The sequence below is a fragment of the Martes martes genome (genome assembly GCF_963455335.1).
Source record: "Martes martes genome assembly, chromosome: 6".
In the NCBI taxonomy this organism is placed as follows: Eukaryota; Metazoa; Chordata; class Mammalia; order Carnivora; family Mustelidae; genus Martes; species Martes martes.
In genome coordinates this window covers 146,042,206-146,057,544 of record NC_137893.1, presented here as the reverse complement: position 1 = coordinate 146,057,544, position 15,339 = coordinate 146,042,206, and the positions used below count along the sequence as shown (strand labels likewise).

Here is a 15,339-nt window from a genome sequence, read left to right as displayed (position 1 = left end):
CTTAGAAAAATAGAGAATAACTTGTACCCTTGGAACAAACTCGGGACTCCAGAAGCCAGAATGGAAGGAGAAATTAACTGGGACGCGCGCCCCCTCCTGGCCATGTGTCCACAGGCGGTGTGTCGTCGTCGTCGTTCTGTTTTAAAGCCAGACGGCTGATCTTAAGGGGCGTCTATAGGGACTCTGAAGAATCTGGTTCTGGAGCCAGCAGGGTCAACTGGTGGAAAATTTAGGGGTGCAGGGATTGTCAGGAACCACTGCGAAGGCCAAAGCCGACCCTCGTTGCTTGAGAAGCTTGGTTTTCCCTCCTGGGTGCACCTGCCATCTCCTTCCGGTTCCCTGTTTCCTCGGAGCGGATTCCGGGTTGACTTCTTGCCCAGTTTCTAAGACCAGAGTCTCCGAGGCCTCCCCGGCCCGGACTCCGCCTGCCGTCTGGGATCTTGTACCGACGGGACCCAGAACCGTAGACGCCAGGTGGTAGGCGGCGCCGAGGGACGCCACAGCCTCCTGTCTGCGGCCTCGCACTTCGTTCACGTGGTCAAGGCCGACCGCAAACAGCCGGCAACGCGCCCGGAACGACCGCGGGGAGCGCAGTGAGTGAGAGAGGCGCGGCCGCGCGCCGGAGCGGGGAATTAGCTCAAATGGTAGAGCGCTCGCTTAGCATGCGAGAGGTAGCGGGATCGATGCCCGCATTCTCCAGTTTTATGCTCCCTGTGCGCCTGCTCTGAATCCCGAGCTAACACAGGACAGCCGAGAGCAAGGCCCATCTCCTAACGGGGATGGCGTTTCCTTCCAAAGCCACGCTCTCTCTCCATCCTTCGTCCCCAGACAGTGCTGGGATAGGCGTGGCTGAGTTCTTTAGGATTTCTCACATTTTTGCAGATTTGAATATCGGTCCCTGACAGGTGGATTTACAAATCTACACTTAAGTTATTTATGCAGTAATATTACATTTTTATTCTCGGAATCTCACATATCCGACCTATTGAGGGCAACCTCAAGTTCTTCAAACTGGAACGAATGATTCCCATTTCTTAATGATGGTGAAGTCATATGATGTGTAGGTATGTTTGAGGCTTGTGTTTTATACATGCCCTCTTCCTCCTCTGGGGTCGTCTGGCCGCGTCTTCGGAGGTGGGGGTGGTGATGCTGATTCTGATCCTGGACTATGGCAGAAAGCGGCCCAATTATGGGAGGATGGAGAACCTCTGTGGTGCTTGGGGAGAAGTTCAGCCCAGGGCTATCTGGTAAACTTTGCATTTCTTTTCTTTGAAAAGAAAAATGGACGATTTCTCTTCTTTATTCTTTTGTCCCAGGTCGCTTTCAAGAAGCAAGAAGTTTATCAGGAGCTACCAGTTTAGACCAACCTTCATCGGGGTAAGTTTCCAATTCGTTTTAGGGAGTGGGTCTCAAACCACTACCCGCCTGGGCGTCTGTGTTCTGACATACACCAGAGTCTGCGAATCGTTAAAGAATGAAAGCTCGGGAGCATGGGAAGGAAAATACAAAAAATTGCCAGGGACAAAATTCTCACACAACTCCTTTTACTTTGATCTGTTATCTTTGTAGTTGAGGACTCTTCCACAGGTGTTTGGTATCACATTTTTGAGATAGGGTAGAAGTGGGAGTGATATATCTTAATGAGATTGGCCCCAAATTAGCAAATGCTTTCTTTTGTTAAGAGAAATCTCTATCTTTTGAGCTAGTTCCCAAAATGGGTAGAAAATTCTATCCATACCCCCGGCTGTCATTTTTAATTCTAAAACTTTTGTTTCTCTTGTATCAGTGGTTCTCAAACCTTGCGGCCCAGTAAATGTCACCCGGAAGGTTTTCAAACTACCTGTGCGTAGGTCCCACCTTCAAACTGGCCCAAGCAAACGCGCTTTGTAAAATCTGCCCAGGCGATTCTATATCCACCAACTTTACTCAGCCAAGATTGAAAGCCACTGTTACAGAATTAAACCGAGAAGGGGGAGCCGTGCCCCTGAATTTCATCCGGCCCCGAGGCTAGCCGACAGCGTCCTTCACGGGCAAAAACACCTTTCCAGAGACCCGGGACTCTAGGCCCACCAGGGGGCGCGCGTGTCCCACCAATTACCCGCAGGTCGTGTCCTTCCTACACAGGCAGCGTCTTTCCTCCCGGGGGTTGCGGATCCCGGGTGCGGGTGCGGGTGCGGAGACGCGTCTACACACCCCTCGCCCAGTGGGGCCGCCTCTGCTCCGCCTCGTCTGAGCTAGGTATATCTCGGCGGCCCCCAGCTGTATTGTATGTAAAGTACAGGGTGGACGTCTGATCGCGCGTATTAGTCATTGTTACAGAAATTAATAATTTAAAAAATTGGGTTCGCCGTACATTGGGAACAGCCTTAGTGGATGTACATCGAGGATATATGTAGCTGAGATACGCCTTTTCAAGGTGGGAATTTAAAAAATACGATGCAAAACACGAACTCCTTCGAGCCGGATTCGAACCAGCGACCTAAGGATGCCTGAAGAGCTTCCACTACAGTCCTCCGCTCTACCAACTGAGCTATCGAAGGAATCACACCGCTCGGCTCATTCGCAGAGGATGCCATCTCTGCGCGAGCTTGGGAGCGTGTCGGCGCTGGTTGGTGACTCACCGGCATTGTTCCCGGGTCTGTCCTAGCCGCGCCCACTTTTTTTTTTTTTTTTTTTTTTTTTTTTTTTTTAAATAATCCAGCACCCCGTCGGAACTGACACTCAAAGGTCCACAGCCCTGGAGAAGAAAAACGGGAGCATCCACTGGTTTTCGAAAAGGAAAAAAATAATAATAATAAGGAGACACAGGAACTGATAAGAACTTAGCAATGAGCATTTTTTATTCTGAGGAATGAATTTACCCAATTTGACTCAATTTATAAATAGGATTTTAAGTACTTCAATCTGCAATTCTAACAGGATAATTAACAGAAGGAGGAGGAAGAAGAAAGAAGTATAGGGTTAAACTCTCCAAAACCATACTTAAATGTTCTTTAATTGACATTAGTCTTGTAGATAAACCAACCTATCACACTAAATCTAAACTCGGCAAAACCTATCCACAGGGAGCTAAAACAATGTTTTTAAATTCTGTATCTCAACACAAAGTAATAGAAATAGAAATAGAAAGTAATGCCGTTCAAGTACTAGTAATTTTGCAAAATGTGAGGTTTTAGTCTAGTTTTCTAGTTCAGACGGGACTGTCTGAATCTCAAAAGGTCTGTTACTCTCTTTGTTAATGAAATCGATCGGAAGTGGCATCCGACATCAGGAAGATGTTTTATTCTTCACGTTCCATTAAACATCGTTACCTTGTCCTATAATGGAGCCATACACATAGGGCAAACGATCCTCCTTGTGTAGACAGGACATTGAGACTATCTGTGGCAAAAAGAAAGATTTCTCTTTTCTGAAGAAGAATTGAAAACAGGTTGTTCCTCACTTAATTTGGCCATTAAGCTCCTTAAGTCTTTACGAAAAACATCTATTTGAAGAGGGGTCGGTCTGAATGAATTAAATATAAAATTTTGTCTCCTCTCCAAGCCCGATTGACTGACTTATTTGTAGATGTAGTTAGTATTCCCCCATTTTGTCAAAGTACACCTTTCAAAAAGTTATATGCGTGACACTTACACAAATGTAAAAGAAGAAAAAGTCCTTCATTTTGTTCCGCTCCACATTAGAGAAGATTCAGACAGATTTTTTAAAAAGACAGAACTTAAGGGAGCCTTGAGGGAGAGGAAGAGGGAGAGGATACAGGCAGTAGATTGGAGGGATTCTGGCGTGTGTGTGTGTGTATAACCTGCATTCTTGCAGGTGAATTCTGATATCAATATATCAGATATATATATACCAAATATATCTACCAGACAAAATTATATAATTTGTGTATAATTAATTATATTTATGGTGTTATATGTAATTCTTTTCTATATATTTTCAAAATAAAATATAACAGTGTAAAAACGGGATGAAGCAGGAAAGTGCTGGTGTTCCTTTTTCTCCTTCCTAAGTATTCTTGGGCGCAGGCTGGGGAGGAACTCGGGTCCCACGTCCCGCGCGGGATCAGAGCGCAGCAGGCTGTGCGGGACGCCGCGGCCGCAGGTGCGCGTGGGCGCTGCGCACTCCCGGGCTCCCCAGAGAGCCGCGGGAGTCTGGAGACGGAGGTGGGACGGCTCGCAGGCTCCCCCAGAGAACGCAAGCACGCGGGAGCGCCCCTCGGCCGGAGGGGGTCTGCGTGTGGCCGCGCCCCGACGGCCGTGTTGGGCTCCCCCCGGAGGCGCACTCCCGCTCTCGCACTTCTCTCCGCTTCTTCGCCCGCCCCCTGCGGCCGGCTCGCCGCGCGTGGGACAGCGGACGGCCTCTCCCGCCGGGGGGAGTAGAGCACCGTCCGGAAGGGGTCGGGGGGCGGGCCCGAGCGGTGGGCGGGGTCGCGCGGTGGGCGGGGCGCGCGGCGGCCGCACGAGGCGCGACGTGAGGCGCGACGTGCGGCCCGTGCGCCGCGCCGCTGAGCTCCGTGGGCTCGGCGCTTAGACCCGGCGGCGGAGCGGAGCCACGCCGGGTTGTCGGCCGGGTAAGTGTCCCTTCGTCTTAAGTGGGGCGGCCGCTACCGCGCCACAGGGCGCTCCTTCCGTTGTCCCCGCGGTGAGGCTCCCTGCGCGCCTGCTGGCCGGAGGCCCTGCGAGTGGGAACCCGGAGCCGACCGCCGCGGGCGGGGCTGCGCGGTGAGGAGGCCGCTGGGGCGGGAGCCGGCTGGGCGGGTGCGGAGTGCGGTGTGCGGGGCAGTGCGCGGCGCCTCTCGGGGATCTGTGCCCTCGCGGCTGCTGTGCTGTAACACTTCCAAAAATATACGTATCGACCTTTCTTGTAGGCAGGGCCGGTTTAACACAATTTAAAAGTAAAGAACGAATCTCGCTGGTAGAAATTACAGCAACATGGCAGGGTATTTAGTAGTGTGTGTGATGTAATGGAGAGAACAAGGGCTTTGGAGTCATTGAGGCCACTTTTTTTTAAAAAAAGTATAATTAGCAGTGTTGTGTTATTTTCGGGGGTACAACATGATTCAACATTACTCATTGCTCAGGTTGACAAGTGTGACCGTCTGTCGTCAGCATTAGCGCAGTATTACTGACTATATTTCCTTACTGTACTTTTCATTTCCCTGATTTACTTTTATAACTGGAAGTTTATGCCTCTTACTTCCCTGTGTGTTTCACTCATTCCCCTTCCGACCTCCCCCTGGCAACCCCTGGTTTGTTCTCTGTATTTAAGTCTGCTTTTTTAATTTGTTTTGTTTTTAGATTCTACATATAAGTGAAATCATGTGGTATTTGTCTTTCTCTCACTTATTTCACTTAAAATTATACTCTCTACGTCCATCCATGCTGTCATAAATTACAAGATCTCATTCTTTAAAAAAAAAAAAAAAAAGACTCTACTTATTATTTGAGAGAGAGAGATTGAGAGGAAAGAGAGGCAGAAGTAGAAGCAGACTCCCAGCAGGGAGCCCAACACAGACACAGGACTCCATCCCAGGACCCAGGGATAATGACCTCAGCCAAAGGCAGCCACCTAACCAACTGAGCTACCCAGACGCCCTCATTCTTTTTTATCTTTGTAATATTCCATTATATGCGTACCTGTATATTACATTTCCTTTATCCAATCATCTGTTGATGGGCTGGGTTGCTTCCACATATTGGCTATTGTAAATAATTCTGCTATAAATGTAGCAGTGGATATGTCTTTTCAGATTAGTGTTTTCATTTTCTTTCGGTTAATACCCAGCAGTGAAATTACCGGTTCAGGGGCACCTGGGTGGCTCAGTGGGTTAAAGCCTCTGCCTTTGGCTCGAGTCATGGTCCCAGGGTCCCAGGGTCCCAGGGTCCTGGGGTCGAGCCCCAGGCTCTCTGCTCGGCAGGGAGCCTGCTTCCCCCTTGTCTCTGTCTGCCTCTCTGCCTACTTGTGATCTCTCTGTCAAATAAAGAAATAAAATCTTAAAAAAAAAAAGGGGGGGGATCCAAATCGACATTTTCTCGAAGAAGACTTGCAAATGGCCAACAGACACATGAAAAGATGCTCAACATCACTCATCAGGGAAATGCAAATCAAAAGCACAATGAGATATCACCTCACACCTGTCAGAATGGCTAGAATAAAGAAGACAAGAAATATCAAGTGTTGGTGAGGATGTGGAGAAAAAGGAACCTTCATGCACTGTTGGTGGGAACGCAAACTGGTACAACCACTGTGGAAAACAATTTGGAGGTTCCTCAAAAAAAAAATAGAAAAGGGGGGGGATGCAGGCTCCCCACTGAGTAGAGACGCGGGGCTCAATCCCAGAACCCTGGGATCATGACCTGAGCCAAAGGCAGAGGCTTAACCCACTGGGCCACCCAGGCACCCCTCCTCTATTTTTAATCAGATTATTTGCTTTTTAGGTGTTGTGTACGTTTTTCATATATTTTGGTTACTAACCCCTTATCAGATACGTCATTTGTAAATATCTTCTCGCATTCAGTAGGCTGCCTTTTCATTTCCTTCATTGCCTTCACTGTGCAAATGCTTTTTGATTTAGTGTGTTCCCAGTTGTTTATTTTTGCTTCTGTTCCCCTAGCCTCAGGATATGTATCTAGAAAAATGTTGCTCAGTCCCATGTCAGAGAAATGACTACGTGTATTTTCTTCTAGGGGTTTTATGGTTTCCTTTCTCACATTCAGATCCTTAATCCATTTTGAGTTTATTTATGTGTATGGTCTAAGAAGGTGGTCCAGTTTCATTCTTTTCCTTGCTGTCCAGTTCTCCCAGCACCATTTACTGAAGAGACTTTTCCCCCGTGGTATATTCTTTTTTTTAAGATATTTTCAAATTTATTTATTTGATAGAGATCACAAGTAGTCAGAGAGGCAGGCAGAGAGAGAGAGGAGGAAGCAGGCTCCCAGCTGAGCAGAGAGCCCGATGCAGGGCTCGATATCAGGACCCTGGGATCATGACCTGAGCCAAAAGCAGAGGCTTTAAAGCCACCCAGGTGCCCCCCACCGTGGTATATTCTTGCCTCTTTTGTCATGGATTAATTGGCCATATATATGTGGGTTTATTTCTGGGTTCTTTTCTGTTCCATTGATCTGTGTGTCTGTTTTTGTGCCAATATCATACTGTTTTGACTACTACAACTTTGTAGTAATCTTGAAGTACATGTTGTTATATGTGATATATATATATATATATATATGCACACACATATAAATATGCACTAAAATTAGTATAGAACCACATGGTCCTATACAAATTTTAGTGTATTTTGTTCTAGTTCTGTGAAAGATGCTGTTGGTGTTTGATAAGGATTGCATTAAATTTGTAGATTACTTTGGGTAGTGTAGACATTTTAGCCTATTAGGGACACCTGGGTGGCTCAGTCAGTTAAGCATCTGCCTTCGGCCCACGGCGGGGGATCAAGTACCTCAGGCTCCTTGCTCAGCGGGGAGCCTGCTTCTCCCTCTGCCTCTGCCTGCCACTCTGCCTGCTTGTGTGCACTCTCTGGCGAATAAATAAATAAAATCTTTGAAAAATACATTCATTCTTCCAGTCCGTGAGCGTGGGTTATCTTTCCATTTGATTGTGTCATCTTCAGTTCATTTCGTCAGAGTTTAACAGTTTCAGAGCACAGGTCTTTCACCTCCTCGGTTAAGTTTCTTCCTAGGTATTTTATTCTTTTTGGTGCAATTGTAAGTGGATTATTTTCTTAATTTCTCTTTCTGCTACTTCATTATTAGTGTTTAGAACACTTAGGCCACTTTGAATCCTGTCTCTTACTGGCTGTGTGACCCCTCAGACCTCTTTCTGCCCTTGCAAAATGGGGATCATGATAATACAGATAATACATATCCTTAGGGGTTTTATTGTGAGTCTGAAATGAAACAGCATTTGTAAAGCAAAGTGTATGGGGTGCACTCCTCAGTCCCACCCCCACCGGCTCAAGCAGGGGAACCCTCACAGGGGCTTTGACAGGTTTTCATCTAAGTCCCACCTTTGGGTAATTCAGAGTGGAAAAGTTCAAGAATATACCATATGAAGCATAAGGGTAACCGTTTACTCCTTAAAACAACAGGTTTCAAACAATTTCACAAAAAATACAGGTACATGGACTTTAGACTACATAAATGACCAGATTTGAGTGAGATTAATTAAGGAAACCCTCCTAGATGGAATGAAATTCTCTAGACAGGAATTTTGAAGAGGTGATTGATAAAAACCACTTTTGACAAAAGTAGAGACATTTTTCATTGATTCCAAGATCATGTATGTATGTGTGTGTGTGTGTATAAGCAAGGTCTTAAAGCTACTTGATTTTTTTTTTTTTTTTTTACATTGGGCTCAGTAGTCATAATTGAATGAGAAGTCAGCTCCTGGAGTTTTGAGACTCAATTAATGAAAAGCAGCAGTATATACACAACAGTGACCTTTATATTTACAAACATGGATCAGGCACTGACTATCCAGGTACTATGTGTGTTAAGTGCTTGGAACACATAGCAATAAATAGGATAGTCTCTGTCCCCAGGAGCTGTCAGAATTTAAGAGCTCAAAGAATAAGTTTGAGTAGGTCATGGAGTTAATGATTGTAGCTTTGAAGGCTTAACTCAGGATGTGTGGTATTTAACTTAATGGAACCTCTGTGGTTGGACCATACTTTAATAAAAGTGTATTCTACTAATGTAAACATTTGTTTTTCAGAAAAAGTCCTGGAATTCCTTGAATTCTCGACTCCAGTTGATGATGCGTATGTGCTGAAACACAAGTCGTGAAGATGATTGGCCGAGGCCAGAGTAAACCAATCTTTGTCCACATGGGCCCTGCCTTAAGGTAGGTCATTTGGCCTCTGGTACACTGTATAGATTGGTTGCAAATATGTCACATGAAGACTGTCATGAGACGGTTAAAATATCAACAGACATAAGCATTTCCAGGAGTTTCTCAAAGTAAAATTTTACATTTTTTCCACTGTTTTTTTGTTTTGTTTTGTTTTGTTTTAATTAAACTTCTTCTTCCTCCCTGATTTCCAGAAGCAGTATTCTATACTCGTAAGTGTAAGATTGAAGAAGGGAAAAGCTAAAAGAGTTAGGAATGTAAGAAAATGTAATAAAAGTAAAGGAAAAGTCTATAAAGCTTTGTCAGACGTTAAATAACCATCTGGAAAAAGAACCTAACCTGTCCCAAGTACTGATAGGTACTAGGCATCACATACCCTCTACTGACTGAGGTCAGGAACCTTCCGTGCTGATGTGTTTAAAAGTTGGCTCCTGAGCATAGAGCGTGGTGCCTTCAGTGCGGCGAGGGCTTTATAAGTGGTCCTTGTTGTTATTAGTGCTTCATAAGGAAGTTTTGGTGACTAAAAGAATGATCATAGGTCGCTCTTGTGACAGTGTATGAGGTAAGAGTTAATATTCTCAAAGTAACAAGTTGTCCAAGAGTTTATTGCTAAGAAACACAGTCACAGTCTATCCTGACACCAGATGACCTGTGTGATACCGTCATCTGTTGGTGTGAACACAGCAACTACAGGCCCCAGGAGAATCAGGGCGTCTGGCCGATGCTCTGGAGAGAAGGTACAATGTAGAGAACTGGTAGAGGACTCTGAGTTGCAGACAAGTTTGGTGAAAGGTAAATGAAAGCTGAATATGAGAACTCAGTATCTCATTGTCCCCAGGCCTCTTATATTCATACAGTGCCCTCCCCAAGTAATGCAGGGACTTCCCCCTCAAGAAGCCTTATTACAACACAGCCCCCTCAGGCCTATCCCGCCTCCTGGTCCTGCCTTGCAGGGCAGCCCCCACCACCACCTACTGAGTCATTAGCCAAGATCTGTGGAAGGTGTCTCCTACCTGGATTCTTCTAGGTATTAGGGAGAGGTATTCCCCCCCTTTTGAAGACTTTATTTATTAGAGATCACAAGTAGGCAGAGTCAGGCGGGGGGTGGGGGGAGCAGGCTCCCTGCGGAGCAGAGAGCCCGATGTGGGACTCGATCCCAGGACCCTGAGGTGAGCCGAAGGCAGAGGCTCAACCCACTGAGCCACCCAGGCGCCCTGAGAGGTATCCCTTTTCTGACCTCCTTTTATCATACTATTTTCCCTTTCTGAAGCCTACTTTGAGTCTGTTATTTCCGCATTGAACGCTGATATATTTCAAATGAGAACACATGTTCCTAGAAGGGGGCCTATGGAGGGACCTTCTCACTCATAGCTAACTTTTTCTGGATACTGTTTCTTCCACTCAGATCCTAGGATTATTCATAGGAGCATTAAGCAAAGGGGGCAGTGCCTTATCCTTAATGAGACTCGAAAGAGTGTGACGGGCTAGAAAGAAAGCATGTTAATTTAATCTTTACACCACACCAGGGACTGATCGCTTTCCTTGTTCTTTGTTACAGGACAGTTGAGGCCCCTTTCCCAGAGGCGCTACTGTGGAGTCCGGTCATGCATGCAGCAGCTCTCTGAGCTATAGTCTCTGAAAGTAGCTGAGGTCATTCGTTACATTTTCCTCCCTATCGCTTCTGGAAATACTACTATCTTTTGTTTCTGGAATGCCTGGGGGTCGTCCTCTGGGGCGCTGGTACAGATAACCACTCTTGTGTAAGATGCTTCCTTCCTCCTTGGCCTATGGCTGGGCCTCTAACAGGTTTCCAAGTCGGCCCCGAAACAGGACAAAGCCCTCGCCTTCCTTTACCCTTCACTCCGCCCACCGGCCCACCGCGCCGGGCTTCAGAAGCCCACCGCGCTGCACGGGGTGCTGTCGCCCCCTTTCCCTGGACAGGCCGGACCAGAACCTTATGCTCACAACACTGTGCTTCTGTCTTCCGTGGCTTTTCTCCAGAGACTGACCTCCCGAGTTCAGATTTCTCTCTAGACTTCCACAGCTGGGTCGGCAGCCCCTCACGTTACTAAGGTCTGGCTTTTTTTATTCATCCCTGACTCAGTCCAATACCGTTCAAGCTTTAGTCATGAACAGAGTCTGTGCGTTCTACTTCCAGATTAACTGTCCTGAGAAAAAGCCCCTGTAAGATGGCTTTTTAAATTTAGTAGTATTTCTATTACAGCGTTATATGTATTATTGTGTTGCGCGTACTAAAGTTGAAATCATTCAAAAAATATCTGAGTACTTACCGTGTGCTAGAGAAGTTTCTGAGTTCCAAATGTCACTTTGTGTTTTGAATGGGGTTTTTTTGGTCCCCCTCTTAATGGACTGAATTGTGCCCCCATATTCGTATGTTAAAGCTTTACTGACGTATACACTGAACCCCCAGTGTGGCTGTATTTGGAATAAGGAAGTAATTAAAGTTAAATGAGGTCATAAGGGTAGAGCCCTGATGCACTCCGATTAGTGTCCTTACAAGAAGAGAACTCACCCTCCCTTTCCCATGTGAGGACACAATGAGAACGCAATCTTCTGCAAACCAAGAAGAGAGCTCTTACCAGAAAATGAGCCAGCTGGCACCTTGATCTTGGACTTCTCAACCTCCAGAACTGAGAAAATAAATTCTGTTGTTTAAGGCCCCAGTGTATGGTGCTTTGCTTTGGCAGCCCCAGCATAATAAGACCCGCCCCCTCCCCAGGCCCCTTCTAACCTCCTTTCATCGAGGACTCCTTTGCGGTTAAAATGTTATTTCAAAGGAGTTAGGTTAGCTGGTGCTCAGGACCAAGCTTAGGGACGGCCTTGGCCATGGAGATGATGCCACAGGTCTTAGGTTCAGAAATTCAATTTTTAAATATGTCAACTCAGTTTTAATAATATAGCCAAGGAGCTGTAAAAACAGGAAAAAGCCATATGTTCCAAGCAACCCGAAAGATGTTTATAATCCAGAAATCTAATAAGTTTATTGACAGAAGCATATGTGCTTTATTAATACTATTAATACTTGTTGTACCCAGGATAACATTACAGTTCTTGCGGCACCCTGGAAGTCAAAGCATCAAGCAGAGGCTATCAGGTGAGGAAAGGGAGATCCACAACATGTGGTCCGGAAATCCTCAACGGCTGTCCTGTCAGGTGGGCAGAATATATGAATCAGATATAAGGTCTTTGTCCCTTGGATTTTACTTGGTAAATGCTGGTGATTTCTTAACTATCCAAATCATGTCACCATCATCTCTTTTTAAATCAGTCACACCAAGCCCCCTCATTTCCTAGGGCCAGACAGTTGAAACACAGCAGAGGATTTAATTCTCACTGAGCCAGTTACATTCACCCAGTAGGTAGAAAACAGCCCTCAAGAAGGCACGGACCATGTTGTATGTGTGTTTCCATTTTAGGTATCCAACACGAGAAAGGTGCTTACTAAAAGTTGATTTGAAAAACTCTGCCTTGTTAAAAGAGACTTGGAAAACAGGGTTCAGTGTACCCTTCTAGGAAAGTTACTTTTTGTTCATGCATTTTGTATTGACTCTTGATTCTTGGTTTCATTGTGTATGTAATGACAATATCTCCAAACACTAGGGAGTCCGCCTAGTTTAAACCATGTGATTCCCTGTCCCTAACTTACAGGTATGACTGAGCTAAATAGGCAAAATACAGAAGAGTTTCAGAACTAAATATAACCTCACACGGAGCAAGTGATCTATTAATGACAATATTCAGGCTCCTGGGTAAAGAAAAAAGGAAGGTTTGGTTGGGAGAGGATGGAGAGTGGTAATCTGTGGTGACGCCATCATGCCCGGATATGCCAGGGTTCAAGGTCGTCTGGGGGTGGGGGATGGACAGTGAGCAGTATCAGGTGTTCACAACAACATAAATAATGTTGGTGTCTGACTCCTTTTGCTCTGATTATACACTAGCCAACTTTTCATAGGAATTTTGGCCTCTGAGATGAGGGCAGTTATAAAAACACACACACACACACACACACACACACACACACACACACCCCACGTTTGTTTCTTGGCCTAAGTTATCAAGCTGGATAACTAAGTTTGTTTCTTGGCCTAGTCATCACTCTAAATTAGTGATTCCTGACTATCCTTCATGGCCACCAGACAAGCCCTGGAACGGCCTTCCAGACCTACCCAGAAAACCACTCACTTCTCCACTCCTGCTCTGTGACTACTCTGGTCTGACTTGACACTCTGGTTGCCAGAAGCCTCCCAACCAGTGTCCTTGTTTCTACCACTTGCCCCTTGAGCTCCGTCCTCAACACAACAGCCAGAGTCCCCCTTTTAAAAGGCAGATTAGATCCTATTACCCTTCTGCACAGAAATTTCAGGGACTTCCTGTCTCACCCAGTTCAAAGTCCTTACAAAGCCTGTGAGGTCTCACACGTTTTTACCTCCTCCCCCTACTTTCTCTCCAAACATTCTGTTGCAGCCACACTACCGCAAATGTGCTCCTGCCTTCGGTGCTGCCTGATCCCTCTCTTTAGAAACTTGAAAAAAACAGTGTGGTTTCTCTGTGCTCAAATGTCCCCTTCAGGACACCTAACCTGACAACCCTGATTGCTACAACAAGCCTCCGCTCTCCGCAGCACGCTGACCACATCTAACGTCAAGTTTAGTTGACTCGTATGTGTATTTGTTACTGTCTGCCTCCCCCCATGGACTGTAAGGGGCAGGGACCTTTGCTTTGTTCACTGATAAATCCCAAACACCCAAAACAACGCCTGACACAGGAGCAGGCAGTGCGTGTGTGGGATGAATAAATGGCCAAGTAGGTTTCATTTGGGTCATCGGCATCTCATCCCTCCAGAGTTTACCTGAACTGGGAAGAGGGATGGAGAGAGAGAGGGGCAGAAAAACCCGTAACATCAAGTTTCTGAACCCAAAAGCTCATGTTACATACCTAGAATCAGTTTCCCATAAGATCTTGGCTCCCTGTGGAATTCTAGCCTGACTAGGCCGCCCAGTTGTCATGTCCATCATGATAGAAAGAAGCACCTCAAAAGCACCAGTTTCTAAACCAACAGAGATTCAGCTTCACAGCGGCTGAGATGGGGCCCAGGAATCAAATTTTTGAAACTCACCAGATGATTCACATGCACAGCCAGATCCGGATACCCATGTTACAGCACCTCCACTGGGCGGTCCTGAGGCCTGAAGAGACCATCAGGACTGTGTTAGCGAAGAGAGAGGACCCCATGCGGCTAACTGGGCTTTTAGAATCAAGGAAGAGGTACGTATGCGTGTACTTTCTCCGTTATGGCCGGGGCATTTTGTCAGTCAATGCTAGTGAGCCCACGATGGCTTCAAAGGAATGACAAAGGAAGACTGGCACGGTGGAATGTTCACGGAGGGACAGGGAAATCTCACAAAACAAGTCCTGGTCAGTTTGACCATGGGAATGATTTTCAGGCCACTCAGTAACAGCAAAGTCCACTCATATCTGGGATAGTAGTGCCCCTGCGCAGAGCGGAGTTGACCTCGTCCACAACCAGCATAGATCTGTAGGCGGAAAAAGGGTACACGGTGGGCACGACGTGAAAGAACATCAGGGACTGGACCGGGCAGGTTTTTTTCGAGAGGGTGCAGAGTTCAGACGAGTTGGAGGTAGAAATGCAGTTTGGATTTTGAAAAGCCTACATCTTTAGATTCCATTGTGTAGGCAACTGCAATTTGTTGTGGGTTGTTTGGTTTTTCCACTTGTCCTATATGAAGAAAGGTTGGAAAGAGCATTGATTTGGGAGGTCCGTTGTGCTGTCCAGGTGTGGTGAACAGGAACTGAACAGGTGTGTGAGGCAGTGGTAATTGAAAATTCACCCCCAATAAAATAAGACAAAATCAGAGAGGGAGACTAACCATAAGAGAGGTAACTCTAGGAAAAAAAATGAGGGTTGCTGGGGCCGGGGGATGGGGGTAAGTGGGTGATGTAATGGGCACTGGGTGTTATATGCAACTGATGAATCACTGAACTCTACCTTGGAACCCCCCGCCAAAAAGAAAAAAAGAAAAGAAAAGAAAGGGGGAAATGACACTTGCCTGGGCCAGGAAGTGAAGTCACCATTCTCGAAACTGCATGGACAATGCTGCCCATCAAACTGGTCCCTGTGTTTGAACTGTTTCTCCACCTTCAGACTTTACCTTTTCCAACATCTCTGCATCCTTCTCCCCGTATCCTAAAACCCTTTTTCAGGGGGTAGTACTTCAGAATCATCTGAGGAGCTTAAATGTACAGAGCTGGTTGCCTACCACAGACTTGTAGTATTAAAATCTCTAAGTGGCCAGAAAAAAAATGCATTCCCACCAGGGGGCGACGAACCCAATCTGCAAGATTAAGAGAGCAGGTTGGAGGAGCTGCACAGAGCCAGGGAACTGAGGCCACTCACTGATTCCATTAATTCCACATCTTAGAAGTGCTGAT

The 15,339-nt window shown here is 46.2% G+C and overlaps 1 long non-coding RNA gene across 1 annotated transcript; it reads left to right on the top strand.

The window, feature by feature from the left end:
- Positions 1-4,452: 4,452 nt before the first annotated feature.
- Positions 4,453-11,554, top strand: LOC308344774. Its single transcript, XR_013967012.1, has 3 exons — positions 4,453-4,573; positions 8,734-8,862; positions 10,427-11,554. It is a non-coding gene; the product is annotated as an uncharacterized lncRNA (long non-coding RNA).
- The last annotated feature ends 3,785 nt before the right edge of the window (positions 11,555-15,339 follow it).